The following is a 16,674-nucleotide window of genomic DNA, read 5'->3' as shown; positions in this document are numbered from 1 at the left end:
CGCTACCGCGAGTCCTCCGAATTCGTCCGCTGCTACGACAACCGAGGCTTCTGGTTCAAAGGGCACTTTCTCTCCCCTCGCATACTACTGCTCTTCTTAGAATAATTCATGTACTTCTCGCTGTCCATTTTGAGGGTGGTTCGTTCGGAAACTGTATTTGCTACGAGTTACTGATTGTGCATTGGGCCACTGTAGACAACGAGTGTGGGCCAAAGACGGTTACACTCTCGCCAGAACTTATTATAAACCGAACGCTTTTTCTTTACATTTTTCTGTGGAACAGCTTTGTTTTTCAGTTTAGACTTTATTATTAATCCCCGAAAATCGTCATTTTAGAGCGTCTTCAATAGTGCGATAAATTTGGAAATAAAGAGGCTATAAACCTTTTTTGTAGGTTACTTGTAGCTTTTGTCACACACTACCAGTCTGTTATTTGTACCAGCTTAGGATAAGTAGCGTTGTTTTCTGCTCCTAGAGGTAAAAGCAATATTTCATCGTCACTCTCCTGAAAAGTGCTTGCTGGTTTTTGCTTAGCCTCCGCGAACATATGTAAACACACGCAAAGAGGAATCGTCTGGTTATAGGATATAGTTCAGAGTGCTTAAAGGGGCCTAGGGGACTTCGTGGCTTCTCGACTGAGCCAGTGACAGCGCGCCATCATGTCCGGGTGTCCTTTTAGAACCGGCCGGCGGGCGTCTTCCTTCACATGCACCACAGAGCAGACGCCGACGGCCACGGCGACGCCGACGCTCACCTTGCGGCACCTGAGCCGCGCCGTCCGCGTGCTGACGCAGCCGCCGGTAAGTACCGTGCCAGAGCCCGCCGTGCCTTATTCTTGCTACGCCAAGATGGTGTGCTTCAAACCAAAATCTTTCGTTGAACAACCTTAAGCAAATTTTTTTCTAGCCTTGCAACTACGAATACCATACTGTAGTCAACCACTATATCCAAATTCCAATAGAATGTTTGTGGCGAATTTCTTTAGAAAACAGACTCATACTAGAGGATGCAAGATACATACTTTCTTTTTACGAAGAAATGAGTCTAGAACACGTTATTTACTTAGCTGTGATTATCGGTGTGGTGATTCTCTTCTGAAACTAAGAGGACGTCTGTTTGAATACCATTAGGTAGCCTACAATCCGGAGTGCTACAGTGCAGCATAATTTGGTTCTGGTGAACCACAGCTTAAATTGGCTAATTAAGAAAAACCGTACAACTGCGAATACGACTCACGCTTGTGAGTTACATACAAACTTAATTTTGTGTACACATAGTACATATAAAGATTATAATATGTGATTCAGCGAATGTCAAAGTATGTGACATAAATGACTGTATCTTTTGAATGCCTTGTCTTACAGGCTGCAACTTTTTACACTGCCAAAGGACCGTAGACCTTAATGTTTGACACAAATTTCAAAATCATACCCCTACCTGTCTCTAAGAAAAATGCATCTTAACAGAAAGACCGTATCTTCTCTACATCTACATCTATACTCTGCAAAACCCCGCGAAGTGGATGGCAGAGGGCACGTCCCGTTGTATTAGTTATCATGGTTTCCTCCTATTCCACTCACGTATGGTAGAACTATTGTCTGAATGCCGCTGTGCGAGCTGTAGTTATTGTAATCGTGTTCTCACGATTACTATGTGAACGATACGTAAGTGGTTGTTGTACATTGCTAGAGTCATTATTTGAGGCTCGTTCTTGAAACTTCGTAGACTTTCAGAATAGTTTATATTTGTCTTCAAGAGGCTCCAAGTTCAGTTTCTTCAGAATCTCTGCGACACTCTCTCGCGGGCCAAACAAACTTGTAATCATTCATGCTGCCCTCTCCCTTCAGTACCCCTGTTAGTCCTATTTGGCACGAGTCCCACACACTTGAGCAATACTCTATAATCTTTCTATTATCTTTTGACTACATTGACTTAGAAACTTAAATTTCTCACACAGCCAAGAGACCTTTGGCCTTAAATACTTGACACAAATGTCATAAGGATAAGTCTGTCCGTTACTCAGAAAAAGCGGTCTTAATAAATGGACAGAGAGACCAACAACGAAGGGATTCCGTATATGCTCCTTTTCTATCGACTGAGGCATGGAATCCTAAAAGCTCGGGAAACCTATGTTACTGTTAACTACTGTAACTGGGTCCCTTGACTAGCATCCGACTGTGTCAAAAATGTTTCGCCAGTAGCAATTCCAAGCAGTAAATTATTTATTAGCTTCATGTAACGATTTTAAACACTGCACCGTACGTACAATTACTGAAAATAAAATGAGGACACTATCCCATCAGTCAACTCTGTAAAACTAAGCATTTATAACTGAAATAAAAACATAGCATCTTCTTACAGTAATATCACAGGCATTGCGACTTGTAGAACTAACTTTCCTGGCGGTTTCAATAATAATCAACAGTAAATGTAATACCCCTAGCCTAGCGCGACGCACCACTGCAGAATGGACGCCGTAAGCCAGTAGCTATTGCATTGCCACGTTAGTCTTAAGTTTTGAGAAAACAATAGTTGGTTTTGGATATGGAGCCTTTTGTTCCTAGACCATTAATCTCTGCCGCGCAGGATTAGCCGAACGGTCTAAGGCGCTGCAGTCATGGACTGTGCGGCTGGTCCCGGCGGAGGTTCGAGTCCTCCCTCGGGCATGGATGTGTTTGTTTGTCCTTAGGATAAGTTAGGTTAGGTAGTGTGTAAGCTTAGGGACTGATGACCTTAGCAGTTAAGTCCCATAAGATTTCACAGACATTTGGTTTGAACCATTAATCTCTGCCTCCGACGCATCCACAGTAGTCTTCCGCGATACGATGCTTTGTGGCGGCCCGGATGTTCTTAAGCAGTTGTGACACGCAACGATTTTTGCAGATGCATTGATACCCACTTTTCACTCTCCTGTCATTCAGTAACATTATAATATTCATTACTTTCCTTTGTCCAGACTAAATTGATACTTTAGGGGGAATAAAAAATAGGTGTAACTGGACAGTTTCGGTCGAATGAGGCTGTTTGCAGACATAAAACTAAGAAGAAAGGGCACGATACTGCATTTCCTGTGTTATTTAGTAATACGATACAATGTTCTTTCGGACACGCATGCATACAGCTGATGACTGTTCATATTCGCGATTGTGAATACATTAGATGTATTTCATAACTGCTGTGGTCGCCGCGCTGCCTATTCGTTCGGACATGGATGCATGCACGACCGAAGGTACATTGCATCATACTTCTGGAAACGCACGCACTGAAATACTGTATTTACCCGCCGGCTCTGGGCAAGCGACTTTCAGCTAAAGTGCTTCCCCTGTACGAGGATATACATATCGGATGTAGGAGTGCAGGTTATAGTCACATGTGGAAGTTTTTGTCTGACTCTGAAGCGTGCTCAGATAGTCTATTGGTAACGCGATATCTCGTGGTAAGCGGGAAATCCGTGCTCGAGTCCCGATCCGGCACAAATTTTCATTGTCGTTATTCCATCATGCAGCTGATGGTTGTTCATATTCGCAACTGCAGATAGATGTATAAAATATAGGCGGTCGTTCTCCACCATTGGTGTCACGGTGCTTGCTTTTGTGCAGTCGATGTTTCGTTACTAAGTTACTATAGAAACTTATGTCTTAACACGATAATGAGTGAAAATTTACAGAATATCTTAAGATTTGGTTCTTGTGTTTCCAGTACAAGCAATTAGCTCAAGAAAAAATACTGCTTAATTTTACTGTTTGAGTACTGCCATGACACGTTTCACCCAGCTCAAATTCTGATTTATGTGTTCTCCCAAATCCTTAAAAACTTCTACGCTTTTTAATGTATTATCTTCATGTCATTCGTTAATTCTGTTGGATGTACGGAACTAAATATAATGTGTTTCTTCAAAACTGAAGGAGAGTACATTCTGTAATAACCACTGTTAACCCTAAAAGTCATTGTTGACAGTTTACACTATCGCTGCCACCGTTACTGGATTGATTACAACAGATGTATCATCATGAAATGATAATTAAATGGACACCATAGCTGCAAACTGGCGTAGAATACTTCATTGGGGACATGTTGAAGATGTGTGCCCCGACCGGGACTCGATCCCGGGATCTCCTGCTTACATGGCAGACGCTCTATCCATCTGAGCCACCGAGGGCACAGAGGATAGTGCGCCTGCAGGGACTTATCCCTTGCACGCTCCTCGTGAGACCCACATTCCCAACATCTACATCTGTATCTACATTTACATCTACATCTACATTTATACTCCGCAAGCCACCCAACTGTGTGTGGCGGAGGGCACTTTACGTGCCACTGTCATTACCTCCCTTTCCTGTTCCAGTCGCGTATGGTTCGCCGGAAGAACGACTGTCTGAAAGCCTCCGTGCGCGCTCTAATCTCTCTAATTTTACATTCGTGATCTCCTCGGGAGGTATAAGTAGGGGGAAGCAATATATTCGATACCTCATCCAGAAACGCACCCTCTAGAAGCCTGGCGAACCAGCTACACCGCGATGCAGAGCGCCTCTCTTGCAGAGTCTGCCACTTGAGTTTGTTAAACATCTCCGTAACGCTATCGTGGTTACCAAATAACCCTGTGACGAAACGCGCCGCTCTTCTTTGGATCTTCTCTATCTCCTCCGTCAACCAATCTGGTACGGATCCCACACTGATGAGCAATACTCAAGTATAGGTCGAACGAGTGTTTTGTAAGCCACCTCCTTTGTTGATGGACTACATTTTCTAAGGACTCTCCCAATCAATCTCAACCTGGTACCTGCCTTACCAACAATTAATTTTATATGATCGTTCCACTTCAAATCGTTCCGCATGCACACTCCCAGATATTTTACGGAAGTAACTGCTACCAGTGTTTGTTCCGCTATCATATAATCATACAATAAAGGATCCTTCTTTCTATGTATTCGCAATACATTACATTTGTCTATGTTAAGGGTCAGTTGCCACTCCCTGCACCAAGAGCCTATCCGCTGCAGATATTCCTGCATTTCGCTACAATTTTCTAATGCTGCAACTTCTCTGTATACTACAGAATCATCCGTGAACAGCCGCATGGGACTTCCGACACTATCTACTAGGTCATTTATATATTTTGTGAAAAGCAATGGTCCCATAACACTCCCCTGTGGCACGCCAGAGGTTACTTTAACGTCTGTAGACGTCTCTCCATTGATAACAACATGCTGTGTTCTGTTTGCTAAAAACTCTTCAATCCAGCCACACAGCTGGTCTGATATTCCGTAGGCTCTTACTTTGTTTATCAGGCGACAGTGCGGAACTGTATCGAACGCCTTCCGGAAGTCAAGAAAAATAGCATCTACCTGGGAGCCTGTATCTAATATTTTCTGGGTCTCATGAACAAATAAAGCGAGTTGGGTCTCACACGATCGCTGTTTCCGGAATCCATGTTGATTCCTACATAGTAGATTCTGGGTTTCCAAAAACGACATGATACTCGAGCAAAAAACATGTTCTAAAATTCTACAACAGATCGACGTCAGAGATATAGGTCTATAGTTTTGCGCATCCGCTCGACGACATGTCCACACCACTACATTCATAGTCCGCCTAATAGATCTTTGCCCATCATACTCATTACTCGTGGCAGATTAATCTACCATAGAGCGTCTGCCATGTAAACAGGAGATCCCGTGTTCGAGTCCCGGTCGGGGCACATATTTTCAACATGTCCCCAATGAAGTATATCTACTCTGGTTTGCAGCTAGGTTGTACATTTAATTATCATTTCATTTCTAGCAAAGCTGCATGGTCATCAAAGGTAACTGTTCTTTCGGGAACAGATACTACCATCATATTTAAATGTATCATCCGAAAAATGTACCAAATCTGCTTGATAAATGATTAGTAGGTCACTCAGTTATATTGTAGAAAGATTATCAGCGGGCTCAAAAAATTGAACACCTTCGGAATGCTATCGTGAATTATTCCTAGTCATTAGAATTTTCTGCCTTTCCAACGTCGTCTGAATTATTCATATGCCGACGGTCTGCGTAAGTGAGCTGGATTTGAGGTCCTGAGCTGATAAAGATCTGCGGCCTTGCCCATCGATTTCTAGTACCTACGTGAGGGATGCTGCATGGCATTTCAGACTCACAATATATCGCTTCAAAACGTACCTACTACGGGAGCTCTATCAAGTAAGGTCACGGAAGTACCACGGATCGAACCCCGATCCAGCGAGACAGATATAAATTTCCTTTGGTTTCCGTAAATCGATTGAGGATAGTGGCAGGATGGCTGCATTGAACCGGACGTAGTCGATTTCGTTCTCCGGCCTTGACCTCTGATCGTTACACACTAACCTGCTTTCCTGTCACACGGAAGCTCATTGCCGAAGTGGCCACATTTGAGGGTCTCGGCAATTATCCCGCACACAGTGCTCTCCGCTATCAAGTTCCGATAGGGAAACGTCTACGACCCATTCTGATAAAGTGAGATGAAGCAGTGGACTCGTATTCTAGAGGAGCGGCACTTAAATCCCCGTTCCGCCAACCACGTTTATGCTGTTCGTGTATTATCTTAACCGCTTATGGCGTGCGCAGGTCGATTTCCTTTCCCCTCTTCCGAAAATCCGAACTGATGCTCCGCTTCTAATCTCTCAGTCATTGAAGGTACTTTAAAGGCTATTCATCCCACTTCCTTGATGCACTTTGTTCCAATGATATTTCCTCGAAAAAACACCGCTTGTCACATGGCAGGCATTCAGTAAGACCTCCGACGCTATTGCCCACAATACAAATGCTTCTACGGCTTTCCGTTCTTCGGAGACGGAAAAAAGAAAATGTATTTGACCATCTAAAAGTGTAGCTGACCATGGAAACAAGCCACGTATGTGCTACCGTGGGACCCTTAACTGATATCCGACCTACGGGGCAAAATCACGATGTTATGCAAATCACACCCAAGTGGGTTTATATTGAATCTCCACAAGCGTATAACGCGTTCCTATATTGGCACTGATATGAATCCTACTTGTGTTGTCTAGGCTCTCATACACTGAAGCGCCAAAGAAAATGCTATAGGTATGTGTATTCAAATACAGAGCAATGTAAACAGGCAGAATGCGGCGCTGCGGTCGGTAACACCTATCTAAGACAACAAGTGTCTAGCGCAGTTGTTAGATAGGTTACTACTGCTACAGTGGCAGGTTACCAAGATTTAAATGAGTTTAAAAGTGCTGTTATAGTCGACGCAAGAGCGATGGGTCATAGCATCTCCAAGGTAGTGATTTTCTGGTATGACCATTTCACGCCGCGCTGCATTAGCCGAGCGGTCTAGGGCGCTGCAGTCATGGACTGAGCGGCTGATCCCGGCGGAGGTTCGAGTCCCCCCTCGGGCATGGGTGTGTGTGTTTGTCCTTAGGATAATTTAGGTTACGTAGTGTGTAAGCTTAGGGACTGATGACCTTAGCAGTTAAGTCCCATAAGATTTCATACACATTTGAACATTTTTTTTTTTTGACCATTTCACGAGTGTACCGTGAATATCAGGAATCCGGTAAAACATCTAATCTCCGACATGCTATTGCTGGAAAAAGATCCTGCGAGAACGGGACCAACGACAACTGAAGAGAATCGTTCAACGTGACAGAAAATTGCTGCAGATTTCAAAGCTGGGCCATCAGCGAGAGTAATCGTGCCGAACATTCAACGAAATATTATCGATATGAGCTTTGGGAGCCGAAGGCCCACTCGTTTACCCATGATGGTTGCCCGACACAAAGTTTTACGCCTTGCCTGGGTGCATCAACACCGACATTGGACTGTTGATTGGAAACATGTTGCCTGGTCGGACGAGTCACGTTTCAAAATCTATCGAGAGGATGGGCGTGTACTGGAATGGAGAGCATCTCATGAATCCATGGACCCTGCATGTCAGCAGGTAACTGTTCAAGCTGCTAGAGGCTCTGAAATTCTGTGGAGTGTGTATGGTTGGAGTGATATGGGACCCATGATCCGCCTAGATTCGACTTTGACGTGTGACACGTACGTAAACATCGTGTCTGATCACCTGCATCCATTGATGTCCATTGTGCCTTCCGACGGTTTGGCAATTCCAGAAGGACATTGCGACACCCCTCACGTCCAGAATTGCTACAGAGTGGCTCCAGGAACACTCTTATGAGTTTAAACGCTTCCGCTGGCCGCCAAACTCCGCAGACGTGAACATCATTGAGCATATGTGGGATGCCTTGCAACGTGCTGTTCAGAAGAGAGATCCACCCCGTCGTACTCTTACATATTTATGGACAGCCCTGCAGGAGTCATCGTGTCAGTACCCTCCAACACTACTTCAGACATTAGTTGAACCCATCCCAGGTCGTGTTGCGGCACTTCTGCGTGCCCGCGGGAGCACTACACGATATTAGGCAAGTGTACCAGTTTCTTTGGCCCTTCAGTGTATTATTTATTTATTAAATTGACGAATAAAAGTTGTCCTCAAAAATGATGATGGGAAGGGTTTCTGGTGAGTGCGACTGTTTCACAGAAAATTGCAGTCCTATAAATTACAATTACATTTATTTTCTTTAACTGTATACGAAATTGATCTTGAATTTGTACAACAAACCATCATGTATTTTAACGTAAAGCGAACTTGTACGTAGTCCTCATTTGACGGACATGTTGGCAAGAACATAGTATAAACAACACAGCTTGGAACCTAGTGTGCTTTCCTACTACGAGAAGGGGGAAGCAAAGAGAAGAGATGAAATTTATAATATCGATAAACAAGTGGGTAATCGGATGCAGTACCACGATTTCACCTAAGGAGCCAAAGTACAGTAGTTCTATGGGTGCAACCGTTGAGTAACCTCAATTTGAATTTTGGGCGGCTGAAGAATCAACCAAAACCCTATAGGCCAGAGACGCATATATTACCGACAGTACGATACAAAGCGACGCGCTGATGGAGGTGGGCTCCGCCTTGGAGGCCGATCCAAGCCTGAGGGCTTAAAAGAAGTGTGAATTCGTGTTGAAAGACAAGTGAAACTGCGGATGAAATTACTCAGCAGTAAGGGCGGCAAAATACGCGACCAACTACGGCGAGAGCGAGGAACTAACACTCTACTCCACCCCCCCCCAAAGAGTGACCTCTGTGACTGTGCCAGAACTCGGACAATCGTATCCGATAAACAAATTATGACCTTATAACAAATTCGTCTAGACTTTCACTACCTGCCGGCCAGGGTCGCCGAGCGGTTCTAGGCCCTACAGTCTGGCACCGCGTGGCCGCTGCGGTCGCAGGTTCGAATCCTACCTCAGGCATGGATGTGTGTGATGTCCTTAGGTTAGTTAGGTTTAAGTAGTTCTAATTTCTAGGGGACTGATGACCACAGAAGTTAAGTCCCATAGTGCTCAGAGCCATTTGAGACATTTTGAACATTCACTACCCTACTTTGTCAACCTAGGCGCCAGTACCATTCCATCCCGCCAATTCACGGCGTGACAGCAAACTCATGGCGTGACAGCAAACATTTTCTGACGTATCAGTCGAACAACCAATCATAGCCCCCACCAGGACTTTGCGTGGGGATCTTCCCAATGATGGGCACCAACGGACTATGATAACTGGGGTGATTCATGTGGCACCGTTCTGTCGACTATCTGTGGAGCTCGACGACCACTTCTCTGAAACTTTCCAGACGACAGAACAGCTGTTGCGCCGAGCTGTCGCGTTCCTGCAAAAAAATGAGGCTATCGTGAGAAATCTGCCCCCAGCCAATGTAAAAATAGTGAGCGTCCGTCGCTCTGGGCCCTTAAACACGATATCAAAAGAGAAAGCCGCCAACTAGCGGTCAGGACTCCGTCCTCTCACCTCCTGCTATTGTGAGCGGCTGGTGTCCTCAAAGCCCAATAGTTCCAGCTCGTCCCCTGGGTGAAGTGAGCAAAACAACGAAATGGGTGCTTCCTACTTCCGATCATGTACATGTCGTTACATAGGGGGCGGAGGATTATAGTAGCACAATGATATTAATTTGCAAATTAAGATTTTAGAAATGCAAGCTAGGCTGGTTTGATGGTCCTTCACGTGACGCTGACCTCGCATAACACTGAGGGCTTGTCATATCCTGCCACGTGTTATCAGCACAACTGCGTCACGTGTTATCAGCAAGGCTGCACGCAGCCCGGCGCTGACGAGGCGTTTTGTTGTTTTCTCTTTCGTTTTATGAACACACCTGATTCCATAAAATATCGTACAGCGGAGATATCGTACGTCTGCGACATTACTCTTCCTTACTGTCAACTGACAACCAAAGAACGCCTAGATGTATGTGTCTGTATAATGGTGGATTTCTGTTTCTGTACCGATCAGATCACTATGGGATAGTTGCATACGAGTAGAGTTCCGAAAACGGGATCCTGGGCATATCGCTTTCACCATCATGGAGGCTCTTGTTGAATGAGTGAGTACAAGAAGTTACTTTGTTATTCTAAATGATTTTGACACAGAAAAAGAATCGGATGCACTTGCAGTATAAAATAAAAGAAATTATCCTTTATCTTAAAAAGTACTCATCAAGAACATAAGTAAACAAGTTTTTGGCAGTTTATAAAACATGCATGTGTGTGTGTGTGTGTGTATATGTGTGTGTGTGTGTGTGTGCGTGTGTGTGTATCTGTGAGAGAGAGTTTCAGCACAACTCATGGACGCCTGGAGAGTAGCTAACTGCTCCACCAGGAGCATTTCCTCTCCAAATTCTGTATATAAATGTGCATGTGTGTGTGTGTGTGTGTGTGTGTGTGTGTGTGTGTGTGTGTGTTCAAAGGAAGTTCAATTATTTCTCAGAACATAGAAGCTAGGAAACGTCTTTCTAAAAATTTAGAGGACCTTCTGCAGTTGCTGTTCGTCTTAACTTAGAAATAATTCTCCAAGCAATCTCAAAAATTATTTCACGGAGCACAGAAGTGTGGAAATTTCTTCCTAGAATTTTTTGAAAGAAATTTCCGCCGTTTCACTGAAAAATACATTTTATTTATTTCACAAAATCATGAATTCGTTTTTGAAGCCATTCTCTACTTCTCGTTGAAATCTTACAATACATGTGAGGTGTCTACCTGACCTCTCATCGTCGAAAAAACGTATCTCTGATTTTATAATTGCTGTGATAATAAGAAGTGGAGTAAGACAGGGAGACGCATTATCCTGCATTCTGTTTAAAACATCTTGGAAAAGGCTGTAAGTGATGCGAGAATCAATACAAGAGAGACTATCCTGTACAAATCAGTTATTCGGGTGCTGGCATATGCAGATGATATTGATATAATTGGAAGAAAACCAAGAGCAGTGTAAGAAGCCCTTACAGATATTGAAAGAGTTGCTAGAAAGATGAACCTACACGTGAATGAAGGGAGGACCAAGTATATGACTATAACTATGAAACATTATCCAAAGACATTTGTTCATATATGTTTGATGTCGTGCTTTGTTTCAATTACCTTGAATCAGAGGTAAACTGTAAGAACAATGTCAGCTGTGAAATCCAAAACCGAATATTGTCCACCAACAAGTCCCATCATGACATCAGAAAATATCTGAAATCTAAGTTGCTGTTCAGGAAAATTAATGTTATATGATGTATCAAATTTGAGTAAGGCCGTTGCTAACATAGTCTGCTGAACCATGGACAATAACAAAACTTTATGAAAAGCAACTGGACATATTTGAAGCTCTTGAGACACATTCCTGGACCAGTAAAAGAAAATGGTGTCTGGAGGAGGAAATTCAACTAAGAATTGTATAATATATGTACTGAACTAGACACTGTGGGCTACATTAAGAGTAAAAGTTTGGAAAGGGCAATGAAAGTCGTTTAATGACAATCGTTTAGTGAACAAAGTAAGAGCATATGGACTATCAGACCAATTGTGTGATTAGATTGAATAGTTCCTAGATAACAGAATGCAACATGTCATCCTCAATGGAGAGAAGACTTCCGAAGTAAGAGTGATTTCAGGTGTGCCGCAGGGGAGTGTCGTAGGACCGTTGCTACTCACAATGTACATAAATGACCTTGTGGATAACATCGGTAGTTCACTGAGGCTTTTTGCGGATGATGCTGTAGTATATCGAGAGATTGTAACAATGGAAAATTGTACTGAAATGCAGGAGGATCTGCAACGAATTGACGCATGGTGCAGGGAATGGTAATTAAATCTCAATGTAGAGAAGTGTAATGTGCTGCGAATACACAGAAAGAAAGATCCCTTATCATTTAGCTACAAAATAGCTTGTCAGCAACTGGAAGCAGATAATTCCACAAATTATCTGGGAGTAGGCATTAGGAGTGATTTAAAATGGAATGATCATATAAAGTTGATCGTCGGTAAAGCAGATAACAGATTGAGATTCATTGGAAGAATCCTAAGGAAATGCAATCCGAAAACAAAGGAAGTAGGTTACAGTACACTTGTTCGCCCACTGCTTGAATATTGCTCACCAGTGTGGGATCCGTACCGGATAGCATTGATAGAAGAGATAGAGAAGATCCAACGGAGAGCAGGGCACTTCGTTGCAGGGTCATTTAGTAATCGCGAAAGCGTTAGAGAGATGATAGATAAACTCCAGTGGAAGATTCTGCAAGAGAGACGCTCAGTAGCTCGGTACGGGCTTTTGTTGGAGATTCGAGAACATACCCTCACCGAGGAGTCATGCAGTATATTGCTCCCTCCTACGTATAACTCGCGAAGAGACCATGAGGATAAAATCAGAGAGATTAGAGCCCACACAGAGGCATACCGACAATCTTCCTTTCCACGAACAATACGAGACTGGAATAGAAGGGAGAACTGATAGAGGTACTCAAAGTACCCTCCGCCACACACCGTCAGGTGGCTTGAGGAGTATGGCTGTAGATGTAGATGTAGACATGCGCTGAAAGCAAACGGCTGAACGATTAAGAAGATATTCGGCGCTGTGCCTGAAGCGAAGAAAAAGACCAGATCTAACTTAGGAGGAATGTGTCAGAGAGAACGTAAGGAAAATTGTAATTCAAAGTTGGACGAGTTCGGCACTAATCGGGGAAGGATGGAATAATCTTCTTTGAAAGGCCAAGGCTCACAGAGGACTGTTGTGTCAATGATGATGATGATGATGATGATGACATGTCTGTCTTATAAGATATGCACTTGAGAATGGCTACAAAGCATAAATCGCGATTATATGCAATAATTGAACAGTAATTTACAGTCAAATGGCGGAAATTGCTCTAGAAAATTTCTACAGGAAGGAAAAATTATTATCTTCCTAAGAATTGTTGTAGCGTCTTTCACTAATTGGCCTATCGATCTCGAACTATTTATACCACACTAGTGTCCAATGATTCCCATTTTTTTAGGTATCACTCTCTTCCTGTAACAAGAGCTATCCGTGTCACTAGAGGTGTTCTGAGGGCTGTGAGCTATCAGACCAGCGACCGTGAAAAATGTAGCTAATCACATTGCTCGCTTTTTAATATTTTTGGCTACTCCCTTCACACTCCTGTTCTCACTGACACAACTATCTCTATCCCTGGGAGTGATGTGCCATCTGGACAGGCACCAATCATCTCAGTTATCCAGAAAAATATAAATTCCACATTGATATCCGCCATTTTAGATTATCTTTATGGACCACCAACTTGCGATTCCCACAGCATCCTTTAGCCATCCAAACATGTTTTCCCTTGCAATGCTTTTTCTCGACGAAATAAGTTAATGTATTCTTAGGCTACATGACTGTATATGTACTCCATATACCAGAGTGTCGTCTCGTTAAGCAAATCACGTATGCTCAGCTTACGGACACTGTACGCAAAGAGGTCAGCAGAAAAGTTATAAATGGCTCCGAAAAGTAGAAATGGTTCATTGGCATTAATAAGTGGGACCCATAGGATGCGACTGGTAAGTAAGGAACGGGTCGCCACTTGTATAAAGAACCCTCGGCAAGCTATGGCTGATACAAACGTTTGTCAACATTGTGGAAGTGTTTCTACCACCAGAATTTGTCCGTATAGTCATAATGGAACCCGAAACCAATGAACATTTGAGGTACCGTCTTAATCATAAGAAAGTCTAAGATGATGATTTGCCGACTTAGGTTTAAGCTACGTATGGTGGCCGCTTGGTCTCAGGCGCCTTGTCACGGTTCGCGGCGTGGCTTCCCCCGTCGGAGGTTCGAGTCCTCCCTCTGGCATAGGTGTGCGTGTTGTCCTTAGTGTAAGTTAGTTTATGTTAGATTAGGTAGTGCGTAAGCCTAGGGACTGATGACATCAGCAGTTTGGTCCCGTTGGAACGTACCACAAATTTCCAAATTTTCGTATTTTTGGCGATCCAATTGTTACATCTAATCTGTAGAGTTATTACGGAGGTACATTCACCGCTGTGTTCATTTGCAGATATTAAGTCATATTTGAACCAGTTTCGGTGGAAGTTGCTGGAGATATTCCTAATTTTTTCATCCTCACCTCCGCCTCTGTGGGTTCTAGCGACGTCTCACACCAACAGTAATCTTTTAAGGAATCATATAAGCCACTTGGTATGAAAGACATAAGAGACAAGCGAAATACACTTAGACTTCAGGAATACACGGGGTATTTCTATTCCTACTACAGGCCTGTAGTAGATAAAGATTAGACGACGCACCCAAGGTCGGTAATGTACAGCTTGGCTACAAAATAAGTTTCAAAGTCCGATCACTTTAGAATTTCCCGCTTCACGATACGGTACGTGATGATATAGCTGCTCAAGAAACGTATCAACAATATCTTCCAAATCACCTCAGTCCATCAAATACCACATTAGATCGACTACAACTTCGAGAAACACATACGCTTGTAACTAGGATGGCTGATGGTGATGTTCCATAGACGCACCGGACTCTCAACTTTGAAGAGGACGTCTTTCGTCACGTAGAAGAGAAACGGAAGAGGAGTATCCGAAACACTGCTCATGCCAGGGGTATCAGTGGAGCACGCAGGTTCGAGCTCATTGTGCGTACCCCGAAGCGGGAGATTTGAAAGTGATACGATATTCAAACCGATTTTACATCCAACCGTGCGTTTTCGGACATGGTTTCCTGACCAAAGCTTGATCTACGTCTAGACTCCCGCAACAGTTATTGTGAAGAAACATCCTGTATGATAATTTCAGTCCCAAAGAAGGGAGGTGCTGATAGATGTGAACATTACTGAACTATATGACTAAGAAGTTATTAGAGAAGAATGGAAACATTCGCTGAGCCTCGGAGAAGAGCAGTTTTGGTTCCGGAGAAATGTAGGAACACGAGAGGCAGTACTGAACCCAAAATTTGTCTTTGAAGATAGTTTAAAATATTTGATTATTTTGGGAAAGCATTTGACAATGTTGAATAAAATATATTACTTATAATCCTGAAGGTTGCAGGGATAAGGGACAGGGAGTGAAAAGACATTTACAACTTCAAGATAAACCAGGTTGCAGATATAAGAGTCGAAGGACATGAAAGGGACCTAGTGGTTGAGCAGTGAATAAGAAAATTTTGGAGGCTATCCCTATTGCCATTCGGTTTGAACATTGAGCAAGCGGTAAAGGAAACCGAGGAGAAATTTGGAAAGGAAATTAAAGTTCAGAAAGATTAATAAAGAGTTTGACGGTTGTCTGTGTCATTGTAAATCTGTCAGAGATGGCAAAGAATTTGGAAGATTAGGGTAAGGGCACATAGATTACGAGATGTACATGAGGAAGAGTAAAATAGTGGTAATGGAATGTAGTCGAATTAACCACTTGTTTCCTGACATAAGAAAAAAATTTCTTTTTAACATTTTCTTTGCAGAATTTATGCTATTGTGGCCTCAAATGACGCTAGGATTTTTTGAAAATTTTATTTTATTTTTCACAACTTTTTTCTCTCCTGGTATTCAGAAGTACCGTCAGACTCCATGGACAGAATCACAACATGCGCAGAAAAATGCTCCAATTTTTATAACTTGTACCTTATTCCCCATAAATATTAAATATTTTTACATTATAAAATTAATTAACAGTAATATGATATTTCTGATTTTTTTTTAAGTTTCGCATAAATTTATTTTATAGCAACTTCACAATACATAATAACTTAGCTATACATTTTTGACAGTATGTACATATCACATATTTAGTGATACCTCATGAAATTGTAGGAAACAGTTCTTTATCATATTGCAGCACAAATACACTTTACGTGTACTACATTGTGAATGTGGTCTCGACTGAATTTTATTTTTCGCACACATTTCGCATCGTCCTCTTTTGCAACTGAACACCACAAAATGGTTTTCTCGGTTGCCAAGACGTACATCCTTCGGAACAGAAAAGTTATCCTTCCTTCTCTTTGGGAGAGTTATTTCATCTTTACCAGAGTTTCTCTTTTTGAGATTTGGCACTTGTTGTTCATTCATTAGCCCTAGTGCCACAGCACGCCTGAATTCCAGCAGTGGCAGTGCCCCATGTAGATCACTGGAAATGACGTAAGCATTGACAAAAGAAATTTCTATTGCTCTCCAGAAGAGACGGTGCCACCGTTTCTTTGATCGCTTGTCAAGACCATAAGTTGAACGTAATCTGTCTGCATGATCCACACCACCCATGTTTTTATTGTAATCACATACAATAACTGGACATGGTATAGTCA

General features: G+C 42.8%; 1 non-coding gene across 1 annotated transcript; it reads right to left on the bottom strand.

The window, feature by feature from the left end:
* Nucleotides 1–4,085: 4,085 nt before the first annotated feature.
* Trnat-ugu (transfer RNA threonine (anticodon UGU)) lies at nt 4,086–4,160 on the bottom strand. Its single transcript has one exon. It is a non-coding gene; the product is annotated as a tRNA-Thr (tRNA).
* Between the last annotated feature and the right edge of the window lie 12,514 nt (nt 4,161–16,674).

The sequence above is a fragment of the Schistocerca serialis genome, chromosome 7 (assembly GCF_023864345.2).
Source record: "Schistocerca serialis cubense isolate TAMUIC-IGC-003099 chromosome 7, iqSchSeri2.2, whole genome shotgun sequence".
Taxonomy (NCBI): Eukaryota; Metazoa; Arthropoda; class Insecta; order Orthoptera; family Acrididae; genus Schistocerca; species Schistocerca serialis.
This window is presented reverse-complemented; position numbering and strand designations above follow the sequence as displayed.